Source organism: Mus caroli, chromosome 11 (genome assembly GCF_900094665.2).
Source record: "Mus caroli chromosome 11, CAROLI_EIJ_v1.1, whole genome shotgun sequence".
NCBI classification, from domain to species: Eukaryota; Metazoa; Chordata; class Mammalia; order Rodentia; family Muridae; genus Mus; species Mus caroli.
This window is the reverse complement of record NC_034580.1, coordinates 3,639,239-3,654,271: the sequence shown is the minus strand read 5'-3', so window position 1 is coordinate 3,654,271 and position 15,033 is coordinate 3,639,239. Positions and strand designations below refer to the sequence as shown.

The 15,033-nt window shown below is 43.1% G+C and overlaps 1 pseudogene; it reads left to right on the top strand.

The window, feature by feature from the left end:
• LOC110306287 overlaps nt 1–14,154 on the top strand; it is a 41,609-nt pseudogene extending 27,455 nt beyond the window's left edge.
• The last annotated feature ends 879 nt before the right edge of the window (nt 14,155–15,033 follow it).

Genomic DNA, 15,033 nt, shown 5'->3' with positions numbered 1-15,033 from the left:
AGGGCCCCCAATGGAGGAGCTAGAGAAAGTACCCAAGGAGCTAAAGGGATCTGCAACCCTATAGGTGGAACAACAATATGAACTAACCAGTACCCCCCGGAGCTCATGTCTCTAGCTGCTGCATATGTATCCGAAGATGGCCTTGTCGGCCATCATTGGAAAGAGAGGCCCATTGGTCATGCAAACTTTATATGCCTCAGTACAGGGGAACGCCAGGGCCAAGAAGTGGGTGTGGGTGGTTAGGAGAGTGGTGGGGAGGGTATGGGGGACTTTTGGGATAGCATTGGAAATGTAAATGAGGAAAATACCTAATAACAAATTATAAATAAACAAATAGGAAGGAAGGAAGGAAGGAAGGAAGGAAGGAAGGAAGGAAGGAAGGAAGGAAGGAAGGAAGGAAGGAAAGAAGGGACAGGCCAGTCAGTTCAAGTTCAGCCTGAATAACTAAGGGAGCCCCTGTCTCAAATTACATGGTAAAAAAGGACTAAGAATAGATGTAGCTCAGTGGGAAGGCACTTGCTTAGCGTGTTCAAGATCCTAGAGCCAATCTCCAGAGTCATAGATAGATAGATAGATAGATAGATAGATAGATAGATAGATAGATAGTATAGATATGATAGAGTAAAAAAAAATTTGTGCCTCTCAGAGAAACATGACTCTATTCCCAGATAATAGTCACTCATATTTGACTCAGAATAAATAACCTCTTACTTTCTTTGAGGTGAGAGCTATGCACACTTGCTGTTTCTTACATGTTTGTTAGCAACATGGGCTAAGAATCCTGAAGTCACTTTTCTTGGATTCCAAAAATGAATTGCTAGGTAATTGAACAGTGGGTTTGGGGAGCCAGGCTTATCAGACTCATATTTTTGATAAGACAGAGGAGAAGATCAGGATGAGGCATGTGCAGCTACATGGACATTTTAAGCCCTAATTGTCAGCAGATAGATGAGTATGTGTGTGTGCAGACATGGGGACAATGTTCTACAGAAGAAATTGTCAGACCTCACTGTTTTGGCTGGTTGTAGTTGTTGTTGTTGTTGTTGTTGTTGTTGTTGTTGTTTTGTTGTTTGGGGGGGTTGTTTGTTTGTTGTTGTTGGTTTGGTTTGGTTTGGTTTGATTTGGTTTGGTTTGGTTTAGTTTTGTCAACTTGACACAAGCTGGAGTCATTGGGGAAGACTCTTAATTGAGAAGATGGCTCCCTCAAATTAGCTTGTAGGCAAGCCTGTGGAACATTTTCTTACTAATGATTGATGTAGGAGGCCTGAGCCCATAGTTGGTGGTACCACTTCTGGTCCTGGATGGTATATGAAAGCAGGCTGAGAAAGGCATGGTGAGCAAGCCAGCAAGCAGCACTCCTCCATAGTCTCTGCTTCAATTCCTGCCTCTAGATTCCTGCCCTGGCTTTTCTCCATAATGGACTACAATCTTTGAGGTGAAATAAATCCTCCTCAAATTGGTTTTGGTCATTGTCTTTATCACAAGAGTAATGTGTAACTAAGACAATTACTCAGGCCAGTGACCAAAGCAACTCATTAGCTCATAATAATAAGTATTCTTTATGTTACTTGATAGTGATAGCACTTTTTTATTCAATCTTTCTCCAGAAAAACTTTTATCCCTAAACTGAAGGATCTTCTCTAAAATCCCTGTTATGGTTTTGAGGGTTATGTTTGGTGTTTGTGGTGGTGGTGGTGGTGGTAGTTTAGTCTTTCTATGTGACTCAGGCTAACCTCAGACTCATCACCTTCCTGCCTAGGCATGTACCACCTTGTAACTGTAAGCCACCGGTGGTTTGGCTTGGCTTACATGAACCGGGTACTCTTGAAAGGCAGGCTGGGGATGAAAGAGACTAGACGGTGAGAAAAGAATGAGGCCAAGACAAATTTTTCTCTGATCAAGGCCCCAAAGTTTACTAAGAGTCTGTACTTATAAAGGGGGGAGGCCCATCCCCCCCCCCCAATTCATTCTTGGTGCCTGGAGCCAGCCTGTAGGCGATGTGCAGGATAGGATGTGTCTCCAGAATGTCTCAAAGGTCTCTCAGCAAGTAGCAGAGTCTCAAAGAGCAGAGGTAGTTGACATAACAATATAGCCATCTAAGTCATATTCAGTGGCAGCAAAGTCTGAATCAGCCTGCTTCAAGGCTGAGGGAGGCTACAATTCCTCACCTAAATATATACTAAAAATTAGCTAGATAGGGGCATAAAAATGTTTTATGCTCCACAGTCCTGCCTGGGAGTTATGGTGGCTGGCAGCTACGCCTGGCTTGGGAAATCTCAGATTTTCCCAAACTATTCTTATCTGTCAAGGAGAATATATGCAGCTCATTTGTGATTATTTTGCACAAACCAAGGCCTCTTGGCATATACCTCTGTCTTAGATTGATATAGTTCCAAAATCTGGTTGCCCTTCATTGACTCACCAGCCCTCATAGCACACCTTATTCCCAAATCAGACCAAAGCCACAATATATACTCAATATGCTTCTTCATATCGATGAATTTCTGCCACCTGCGCTTGCTAGAGGCAGAGCTGCATGCTTGCTGAAAACAGGCTGTAAGGCATTGACTGACCTACTTGAAAAACAAAGTAGAGACAGTTGAAAAACAACAGGATAAAAGCTTCTTTGGGGAAGTCCAGGTACTCTATTCAGTTGCAAATTAGCAATGATCAAGCTCAAACTCTGACCTCCCAGTGTAGGAGAGGTGACTTTGAGAATCAACAGAAAGGCTGTAAATTCTCTGGAAATGGAGGGCTGTGCTTCAAATTAACTCTTCCAGCTAAAAAAAAGATTTTTAGCCGTCATCAAGGTTGGAATCATACTTACAAGAAGATTCAGGGTCTGTGTCCACTTGACAAACCAATCTTTCAGGCAGCCATCCTGCTCCGTCTTCTTTTTGTGAAAAAACACAGACCGAACCTCTTCCCCAGATTAAAACAGGGTCTGGACCATTCCATGTATTAGATAATGGGTCCCATCATTTAACCATGGCATAAGAACTGGAAGTAACTGAATGCCAGTGGAGATCCACTGCAGACTGACCTTTAACATCAGTTTGCAAAAAATTTAAAAGGAACAAGACAAAAGCAAGTTGTGCTTTTGGTGACCTTGGGGGGTATAACTGCCCCTGTCTTGTTTTTAAAAGCCAATTTTTCAGAGTACGATGAGCACGTTCAACAATTCCTTGTCCCATGGGGTTATAAGGAATTCCAGTTTTACGTTTGATACCAAATTCCTTACAAAATGAAGTAAAATTGTTGCCAGTATAGGATGGCCCATTATCTGTCTTAATGAGTTTAGGCAATCCCATAGCATTAAAGGCTTGTAAACAATGCTCAATTACATTTCTAGAGTCAGTAAAAATCAAAAGAGCATTATACAAAGGCTGTAAAGAAGTCATATTAGGAAATATCACCTCATGTACATTTTAAAAATGTATCAACCTATCTTGAGGATAATGATTATCTATGGTTCCTATAAATCCTATTTGAGCAAGCAACCAATCCGTACTGTTGATCTACACTATAAGACTGAACAATGATATCTGGCTCTTTGTCAAAATAAGTTAGAACCTGCTTCCTTCAAAGTATGATCATCTGAGCTACTGCTTCATAATATGGCAGGATATTACATTTAGGAGAAATCCTCAAATGTATCCACATTAGAGGAGCCCTTTGCCACAACAATCCTGTAGGCATATGAATCGTATTAAAAATTAACAGATGTAAAGGCAAAGAGTAATCTATATGAGTAACAATTTGTTCTTCAATAGCTCTTTCCACTTGTTGCAAGGCCAGCAATCCTTCTGAGGTTAAAGATCTAGGGGAGGTAGGATCAGAACTCCCTTTAAGAATATCAAATAAAGGCTTCAATTCCCCTGTAGTAAGCTTTAAATAGGGGCGAAGCCAATTAATATCACATAACAATTTTTGAAAATCATTTAAAGTTTTTAAGTTGTCCCTGTGAATAACTATCTTCTGGGGAAAAACAGCTTCATTTGTAAGTCTAAAACCCAAATAATTATAAAGATCCTGAGTTTGTATCTTCTCAGGAGCTGTTTGTAGTCCTTTATCAGCTAAGGCCTGTGTAACTCTCTATAACACAAAAGCAAATCCTGAGGGTCTTTTCCCACCATAAAGACATCATCTGTGTAATGAATGATGTAAATCATAGGTCATTGTTGTCTCACAGGCTGAATAGCTTGTGCCACAAACTTTTGACATAAGGTAGGACTATTAGCCATGCCCTGTGGGAGAATTGTCCATTGATATCTCTTCATAGGTTCTTTAAAATTAATAGAAGGAATACTGAAAGCAAATCTTTCACAATCCTCAGGATGTAAAGGAATAGTAAAGAAAAAAATCCTTCAGATCTACCACAATTTTATATTATCCTTTAGGAATGACTACCAGAGATGGAAGCCCAGGTTGTAAAGCTCCCATAGGTATCATGGTTTCATTAATCTTTCTTAGATCTTGTAACAATCTCCATTTACCAGATTTTTTCTTGATAACAAAAGTTGGAGTATTCCAAGGAGACTGAAATCCTACTAAATGTCCTCCCTCTAATTGCTCCTGCACTAGCGAAGAGGTGGCTTCTATCTTTTCTTTAGGTAAAGACCACTGATCAACCCACACCAGAATATCATTAAGCCATTGAATTTTATCAGCATGGGATGCAGGCAAAATAGTGGCCATTAACTGAAAATACCCTAAGCCTCTTGTGTTAGAGTGAGGTTTAGGACTTTCAAAAGTCTTAATACCTTGTCCTTTCTTTCCTAGCCCATGACCAGGCAAAAACCCTTGTCTGAGCATCTGCTTGGTCACTGCCTCATTAGGACTGCACATTATAACACCCATCTGTGACAAGAGATCTCTTTCCCATAGGGTAACAGGCAAATTTGACATAACATACGGTTGAATTTGTCCTGAATTGCCTTCCTCATTTCTCCAGGTTAGCAATTTGGAGCTTTGTTTTGGGTTATTGGCATAACCAATTCCTTCAAGGTGAGTAAGTGTATCAGACAAAGGCCAAGTTGAAGGCCAGTCTTGTCCTCTAATAACTGTTACATCAGCTCCAGTATCTATTAATCCTTCAAAGCTTTTTCCACCAAATGTCAATTTAAGGTTAGGTCTCTGATTAGTAATAGATTGAACCCAATATACACCAGAAGAACCAAAGCCACCTTGTCCTCTCCCATTCTTAACAAATCTGGACGGTAGCGGATGCAAAGGAACTAAGACAAGTTGAGCAATTCTTTGATTAGCAGGTACAGTTATAACACCATGAAGGAAAGCAGCCATGATTTTAATTTCTCCCTCATAATCATTATCTATAACACCTGGATAAATCTGCAGGCCTTTTACAATAGAACTGCTTCATCCTAAAAGAAATCTACAAGTTTCTGCAGGTAGAGGTCCAAAAACTCCTGTAGGCAGAGTTTGAACTCCCATTTCTGGGGTTAATACTGTGTGGGTGGTAGAACAGAGGTCCAATTCTGCACTTCCTGGGGTTGCCCTGACAAGTTCAAAAATGGATTTCTTTGGCTGGGCAGCAGCTTCAAGGCCCCATAAGCTGCCTGCTGTGAGTGTGAGGCCCAATAGCAGCATGACACGCTGCCTTAGCATTCTCATAAGCCAATTGCATAATGAAAGGACTTCCCGTATCAGAGTCTCCAAGAATTCTACTAGCTGCTATTAATAGCCTATCCACAAAGTTCTGGTAAAGCTCATCAGGACTCTGCCGAATGCTGGCTAAACTCCCACCAAGATCCCCTATAGCTGGTAACTGTTTCCAAGCACGGCAGGCAGCCATAGCAACCTGCGCATACACTCCAACAGGAAACCCAATCTGATTAGCATTGCCTTCTTATCAACCTTCTCCTAAAAGCATGTTAATATCCCAGTCTGGATTACCTGTCTGAACATTTAAAGTGGCAGTTTTCTTCCTGGCTTCTCGCCATTCAGAATCCCAAAGTAAGAAATCTCCTCCTGACAGAGTGGCCGTACATAGAGTCTTCCAATCTTGGGGGGTTAAGTGTGACTCCATGACAGTATCCAATAATGCTTGTGCAAAGGGAGCTGTAGGGCCATATTGTGCAACAGCCATTTTTAACTCCTTTATTACCTTGAAATCCAAAGTCTGGTATTGCCTGACTCTATTATTTTTGCTGGTCAATTTATCTCAACTACAGGAAAGGCTAGCACTTCAGATGTATCTTGCCCTTCCCCACGAGCCTGACGCCCAGCTCTTTCTAGGGGAGATTGGTACATCTCAGAGGAGTTGTTCTTCCCTGTATCTGACACCCTTTTTAGCTCCCGAAGCTCATTAGTCAATTTCTGCAACTTAATTTCAAACTCTAATTTACTTAGTTGCATGTCCATTTGAGTAGCATCTGTAGTGGAGGCCATAGGTGAAGCAGGAGGTTTGCAAGGAGACCAATCCTCATCAAAATATTTGGTGGCTCCTCTTTCTGAATGATCTTCCTTATCTAAAATTAGCTCATCATCCGAGTCTCTACATCTTTCTAATTTAGGGTTGAGAGGGCCCTCTTCTGAGAAAGTCCTCTCTGATAGGCATTCTTCCTGAGATTCTTCAAGCTCTGCCTGGGTACTATCTGATGCCTGTGAGTTCTCTTCATCAATAGCATCTTTTATGAGTGCCCAGAGGCAGAGGGTGAAATTATCATCTGCCTGGGTGTTTTTCAAAGCTTCTCCAACTCTCTCCCAGGTTCTCTTATCTAAAGTCTTTTCTTCTCTGAACCATGGGCAGCAAGAATCTATCTTATCTGAAAATTTTTCTAACAGTTGTTTTTCAAACCCTACTCCTCTCGCCTGAAGCAGCTCTTGAAGGCTGCAGACAATTGCCTGTTTGGAATTTTCTAGTCCCATATTTCGCTGACAAACCCTAAGTGGAACCAGCACCGGATCAGCACTGTTCCAACTTAGCCCGTATCCTATTGCACCTCCTGCAACACTTTAAAAAATGAAGTTTAAAGCCAGCACTAGCATAAATATCTGTTGCTCACTGTGCCCGATATGATCTTCTTGTTCTTCCCTTCTCGTGGAGCTCCACATAAGACAGCAATCCCTCAGTTTACCCCACCATTTTCAGGTCTGTGTTCATGGCACCAATCTGCAACTGTAAACTGCCCGCAGCTTACATGAACCGGGTACTCCTGAAAGGCAGGCTGGGGCTGAAAGAGACTAGACGGTGAGAAAAGAATGAGGCCAAGACAAATTTTTCTCTGATCAAGGCCCCAAAGTTTACTAAGAGTCTGTACTTATAAAGGGGGGAGGCCCATCTTCCCCCAATCCATTCTTGGTGCCTGGAGCCAGCCTGTAGGTAACATGCAGGATAGGATCTGTCTGGGGAATGTCTCAAGGGTCTCTCAGCAGGTAGCAGAGTCTCAGAGCAGCCTTAGTTGACATAACAATATAGCCATCTAAGTGTAGTTGACATAACAATATAGCCATCTAAATCGGAAGGCTACACCCCAGGTGATCTCATATTCAGTGGCAACAAAGTCTGAATCAGCCTGTTTCAAGTCTGGGGGAGGCTACACCACCTTACCTAACTTCTGCTGTTGATTTTTCTTTCTGTCCTAATTGTTGATTCTAGGTCCTCACACTCACTATGTAAACCTACCTTCATCTGGATCCCCCTTTTTCTTCCTTTCTAGCTTAAGGCAGGGTTTCATGAACTTGTCCAGGATAGCCTTGGACATAAAAACCCCCTTTTCCCAGTCTTCTGAAAAGCTGAGATTACAGGTCTGTGTCATGAGGTCAAGTTTTTATGTTATACCTTTAAATCCCACCAAGATGCATGGAGGACCAAGGTCCATGAGATGAATGAGGCCATTCATCATGCCTCTATGGTACTTTGAGAAGGAGACTGGATCATGAATGCTTTGGCTTTATGAATAGACCCACACACTATAGATTTATGAATTAGCTTACTTTCTTTGGTTCGTGGCCATCATGAGGTGAGCAGTTCTTTCCACCATGTGCTTCCTGACTTGATGCCTAGCCCAATAGAGCCAAGTGCTCATGCACTAGACCCAGGAGCCAAATTCAGTCTTTCCTCGCTGTTGGTTTCCCAAGTATGTTGTAATGGAGACGGAATGCTAGTGTAGCATCCGACCTCCATTGCTGAAGTTAGAGAAAACTCCCAAGAGCATCCCAGGAACCCTCACAGTCAGGAAGAGGCTGAGACTGGATGCATGACAGACACCACATGGGTGAAATCCTGGGATAGGGAAAGGGAGTGAAAGAAAAAGCCAGGGAATCCAATAGAAACGAAACTATGCAGGTTCACTAGCTAGCACAAATATTCCACAGGACTGAAATGTTTACCAAAAGAGGAAGATGGATGTAGGACGAGTGGGTCCCTCTGTTCTGTCTTCCCAACAAAATTCAAACCTGTTGTATTGTTCATTTTATTCTTAAAATCATCTCGTGATATCATTGAGTGCAGAGGGAACTTTGTGCAAACATTCTAACATGCCCACTGCTTCAACCACACCTTAATTTGAATTTATTTGAGGCCAAATTTAACTCCCACATGCTTGTGTCCTGTCTTTCCTCACACTTTTTCTATTCTAGAATAATCTGGCCTATAGCACACTTGTGTATACCTCATTGTGTATACCATATTTGTGTATTCCTCAATAAAGAAGACAGAATTATGGTCTGGGACTAGGAACATCTTCTCTGACTGGTGCCCAGAGCTGCTTTAGTGCCATCGACATGTCAGAACCTGGTTTGTGCATATGATGTGTTAAAACCCACTTAGCGCCTCACATCATCTCTATAATCAGCCATTATCACCCTTTTATGGCTGAGAACGTTGGGGCAGCATCTCTAATGAGGGGAAATAGCAGAAAGACAAAAGCCTTATATGAATTGAGGCCATGCATGTGCAGCCAAGTACAGCACCCTAGGGGTTTATGTGCTGAAGAAATGCCAACTCTGATTTCATTTTTATTTTGGAAACCCTGTTTTCATTCAAAGTACAATTGAGTTCCTCTGGTGTCTTCATGGATTTGGGTCCACAGATGCTTTCCCACATATTTACTAGGATGAATTTTTTAAGATTTATTTGTTTGTTTTATATATGTGAGTACACTGTAGCTGCCTTCAGACACACCAGAAGAGGGCATCAGATCCCACTACAGATGGTTGTGAGCCACCCTGTGGTTGCTGGGAATTAAACTCAGGACCTCTGGAAGATCAATCAGTGCTCTTAACCACTGAGCCATCTCTCCAGCCTCTGGGGTGAAATTTTTATCAAGACTTCTTTATTACTTCAGCTGCAATTGTAGGAGGTAACAAAGAGTTCCCAGGAATCTTTCATCCAGTTTTCCCCCATAGCATTAATATGAAAAACTACAGTACAATCTTTTCTTAGTCAGTGTTCTGTTGCTGTGAATAGACACCATGACTAAGGCAGCTCCTATAAAGAAAAACATTTCATTGGGACTGGCCCACAGTTCAGAGGTTTGGTCTATTATCATCATGGCAGGAAGCATGGTGGCATGCAGGCAGACATGGTGCTGGAGAGTAACTGAGAGTTCTACATCCTTATCCACAGGAAGCAGGAAGAGAAAGTCACTGGGCCTGGCTAGAGCATTTGAAACCCTGAAGCCCCACCCCCAGTGACACACTTCCTCCAACAAGGCCATACTTCCTAATCCTTTCAAATAATGCACACCCTCTATGAGCCTAGAGGGCCATTTTCATTCAGACCACTACAAGTCTCATACACAAGACATTGATATTCAGAGAGCGAGCAATGCCTCAATATTGGACTCACTGTGTGTATGCACTTAGTCTACTCATCTTTGACTTGTCTGCAGGGTCATTAATGGACTGATCCTCCCCACCCCACTTCCACCCCCACCCCCGTCAAGACAACAGTGCACCAAGGATCCCTTGTGTCCACCCATACCTCCTTCCTCCCCAGCACCACTGTCCCTGGCAACGTCTACTCTGTGCTTCTAAACAGTTGTCATTCCAAGAACAGGATATGAATGGGATCATCTAGTATCTCACTTTCAGAGAGTGAGATACTCCGTTGTACTGCGTGACAGCAAGCTTCAAATATTGTGTGTAGTCATAGTTTGTTCCATTGTGAGACTTTGTGTTTAAAAAAAAAAAAAAGTTCACTCTCTCAGCCTCTTCTTGTAATATCTTTCAAAGCAGACATTTTTAATTTGATGAACCCTGTGTACTACTCTTTTTTTAATATTTATTTATTTTATGTATATGGATGCTTTGCCTGAATGTCTGTGCACTGTGTGCACGCAGTGCCCAAGAAGGCCAGAAGAGGGCAGCAGAACTGAAAACTGGAGTCACAGGTGATTGTGAGCTACTACATAGGTCACTGGAAGAGCAGCCAGTGGTCTTAACCACTGAGACATCTCTTCAGCCCCTGGTTGGTTGATGGGTTGGTTGGTTGGTTGGTTGGTTTGGGTTTTGAGATGGAGTCTCACTGTATAGCTCTGAGTGGCCTGGAACTCTCTTTGTGAACTAAGCTGCCCTCAAACTCATAGAGATCAATTGCCTCTGCCTCCCAAGTGGACCACCACACCAAGCACCCTACAGTGCTTGATTAGTATGGTTTCTTCTCTTTGTAGTTGTGGGGCGGTGGGCTATGCATAGACACCCTGGCCCCTGGTCAAGCAAAGGTCTGGAACCCCAGTGACCCAATAGGTGGAGACTTCCACCTTCATGGGACGGCAGGTGTTCAGCCATACCTCCTGGGTCCCTGGCTCCTGTCATGTAGCTACAGCCTCCCACAGCCCCGCCCCCCCAGACCCTTACCCACCCCAAAACTGTATATAAAAATCCTATCCGGAAGGATTAAAAGGTTAGAGAACTACTACTTTGTCCGAGCCTTCTATCCAAAGAGATGTAACACTTGGGAAGAGATCTGCTCTCCCGAAGTGCCGCCTGAACTTCGTCGAACTCCCCACTGGCTAGTTGGCCTCTCGTCAGCCCAGCCCAACCCAGCTCAGTGCACTGTGGCGAGGAGTAGCAGAGTAACCTGGAAGGCATAGCAGAGACAGAGGTAGAGCCAACTGCATGCAGCAGCAGAAGCAACCTCCCCTCCCTGCCCGCACTCGCTTCCCTTTGCCAGAACTCTCGAACCAGGTAGGGCCAGAGATCTCCATGGAAAGCCTCTGGTACACGGGCCCACATGTAGTGTTGAAATCTTGACTGTATGTCATATAAATAATCCCCCCCCCCGCGCGCACGCCCGTAATGTCTATTTTGGGGTTCTACTGCTTTTTGTGTTTGGATGCCCAAATCTCCCTTCAGATTTGGGGAAATTTCTGCTATGATTTCATTGACATGTTCTCTGCATGCCTACTACTTCTCTCAGCTTCTTCTATCTCATAGTTCTTAGGCTTGGGCTGTTGATCATACACTGGAGTTCTTAGGTATGCAGGAATGCGTTTTCCCCTTAGTGATGCTGGTAATTTTTTTTTTCTTTAAGCCTTGACTTCTATTTCTAGCATCCTTTTTGAGTCTATTGGTGATACTTTCCACTGAGTTTTTATCCTGGATTCACTGAGGTTTCCATTTTCAGTATTTCTAACTGTTGAGTCTTTTTTCAATCTCAATTTTCTTCCACAGTTTTCCTTTTATATTGATGACTTTTTCCATCATTATCACTGCCTTTCTCATCCATTTGCTAATTTTTTTTTCTTCTGTGTTGCTGACTTTCTTATTCATGTTGCTGGATTATTTTTCTTCTGTGTTGCTACCTTTCTTCTCTGGGTCTGAACAGAACTCATCTTCTTGTTTGTGCTCCCTCGAGTCACTGATTAATCTTAACAGCAAACTTGTGAAGCCTTCATCTGGTGTTGACGCATTTCCACATCTCTGGGTTCAGCAGCTGAGGACCTGTGATCGTGTGCAGGAGTCCAGAGGTCTTGCCTTCTCATGTCTCTGCGTTGCATTTTGCATTGTTGACTTGTCTACCTCTTGACTGGACTTAGGGACCTTCCTGCTGAGCAGCCTATGATTGACGAGTCAGTCTACTCCCAGAAGCTGTGGAAATTCCACTCGACACACCCCCAGGAGAGCTGTGTCCAGCAGCTTTTCACCAGTGTGTCACCATCATGCCCTCTGTAATTTGGGGTGGTCTTGTGCCAGTTGCTGAGACTTTTCTTCTTTTTTTTTTTTTTTTTTTTTTTTTTTTTTTTTTTTTTGGAACAGTCTGTTGTTTACTTACTTGGAGTCTTTCTTTCACGAGGCCACATGAAAGCAGTCTGTAGCTCACATGATACCTGGAAGAAAAAAAAAAGTGAGACCATTAAGAACCCATGTTCCTTAGCCTAGAAATGAATTAAAACTTGAGAGGAGACCACCAGGGCCCAGAGCCCCACTGAAGAATCAGGAAAGGGCCAGTTAACCTGTCTCCCTGTTAACAGATGTTCCTGCCTTTATCTCAATTTCTTTCTATAAATTAGAAGATGACCACAGGCACAATGAGGAGAAATGTAACCCTCCCCAGTCCCATCCCCTCTGGTCAGAGTTACTCTCCTTTACCAATGTCTGATGGCTGATTTCTTCTTAAATAAGAGGAGATAGAATAGCAAATTGTATTGATTTAAGACTCTGGTAACTTAATATGAACTGCAGTTTCCAGGGGAATTCTCTCTCTCTCTCTCTCTCTCTCTCTCTCTCTCTCTGTGTGTGTGTGTGTGTGTGTGTGTGTGTGCACATGTGTACGCGTGCATGAAAGACTCTATAAAGCTGAGTGATTAGAACTCTATGACTGTAAAAAGTTGGTCTCTTCGTATTCCCAGGCTATCATTAGCTTTATGCAGCTCAATAGAAAGTATCCCTTACTCCCTTTGAGTTTAGAGCTATGTTTTGCATCTACAGCTCAGAATCCCAATACAGCAGTCCCAAGAATGATGCACCCTCACTGGAGAAAGCAGGCAGGATGGCAGCAGGCACCAGCATGGGTACCGGGTGCCCAAGCATCCATAGTTCCTCCCTGACCTAAACACACTGTTGATTTTGGTCAATGGCCTATTGGTTTGTCCAGAGCTGGCTGCTGGCTATCTCCACTTTTGTTTCAGAGCATTCAATCAGAACATCTGTTGGTTTTTATAGCATTTCCTTTCAGAACATTTGCTTGCTAGGAATGCTCTGAAAATGTCTTCTTACGTCATGACCCTGGAATCTAACTTTAAATGTTTCCCTGTGTTTTGTCATGTTCATTACATACCCCTTTTAGTGCAGCAGCTCTATGAGTGTCTAATCCTAAAAATGAGCAAGATAAGAGATGTTTGTTTCCTCCCAGCCAACGGAGTGGGGTGTCATGGGGAACTCCCTGAAACATAAAGCAACCTCACAAGGAAGTCCTGGATAGCACCCCACATTCCTATACTGGAAAGAATCGTATCAACACACAGAGGGAGAATCACCCAGTGTCTCGAGCCCCTTTTTGTTCCACTACAGATGCAGGGTACCCAAGGACATATGGGAGGAAATTGTTGTGATGCCCAAGGGAGACGCTCTCATGAGCAACACATCTCACTGATCCAAAACAAATCCCACCATAGGACTGCAATTTTCAGAAAAGGGGAGAAAAGACACCAAAGTGAAAAATAAACATTCAGACAAGAGGAAATGTTTGGAGGCCAAAACACCATTTATATTCCAGATGGTTTGAAAATTATGTTAATTTTTTAATAGAGACCATTTCATGTTCCCAAGTTTGGGATTTTGAGTAATAAATTAGACATCTAGATGACAAATCTAAGGATCATAAGAGATGACTAATCCAAATTTTAGGATGTCTAAATAAATGATAAAAAATAGTTCATTTACTGGAAAACCAAGGGATTGAGAGATTTTCAAAGTTGAAAAGGAGAATCTTAAAAGATTTATCCCTCTCTCCACCAGCTGAGCAAGAAGCCCAAAGGAAAGAAAGTCAAGGGCAAGAGGGTGGCCCTGGCCTCCACCTTTATCAAGAAACGGGAGGCCAAAAATGTGGTCAAGCCTTTGTTTGAGAAAAGGCCCAAGAACTTCTGCATTGGGCAGGACATTCAGCTCAGAAGAGATCTAACACGCTTCATCAAGTGGCCTGGCTACATCAGGCTGAAGCGGCAAAGAGCCATCCTCTCTCTATAAGTGGCTCAAAATACCTCCTGCCATTAACCAGTTCACCCAGGCCCTGGACAGGCAAACAGCTACTCAGCTGCTTAAGCTTGCCCACAAGTACAGGCCAGAGACAAAGCAAGAGAAGAAGCAAAGGCTACTGGCCCTTGCTGAGAAGAAAGCTGCTGGCAAAGGGGACGTCCCAACAAAGACCACCTGTCCTCCAAGCAGGAGTCAATACAGCCACCACCTTGGTGGAGAACAAGAAGGCTCAGCTGGTGGTGATTGCCCATGATGTAGACCCCATTGAGCTGGTGGTTTTCCTGCCTGCCCTGTGTCAAAAAATGGGGGTGCCCTACCACATCATCAAGGGAAAAGCCAGGCTGGGGCGCCTGGTCCACAGGAAGACATGCACCACTGTTGCCTTCACACAGGTTAACTCAGAAGACAAGGGTGCTCTGGCTAAGCTGCTGGAAGCTCTTAGGACCAATTATAATGACAGATATGATGAGATCCATCGCCACTGGGGAGGCAACATCCTGGGTCCCAAGTCTGTGGCTCGCATTGCCAAGCTTGAAAAGGCAAAGGCTAAAGAACTCTCCACTAAATTGAGTTAAATGTACACTAAGTTTTCTGTACATAAATATAATTACAAAATTTAAAAAAAGATTTAGCAATCACAAGAAAATGTTAAATGTGTAGGGTGAAGACAAATTCTGAGGAATCTGCCTTTTCTTAAAGCTACTGCTTTCATTTGCCTTTGCCGGACCTTGATGTGTGTGAGCCATCACGTGTGTCGGCTTTGGCTGACCTATGAGAGACCTGGGATCTGAAAGCCAGAAAGAATTGGGTGGACTATAGTCTAATTTGGTAGACAACCTTACGTTGAGGTTTGGTCTATTGTTATGTATT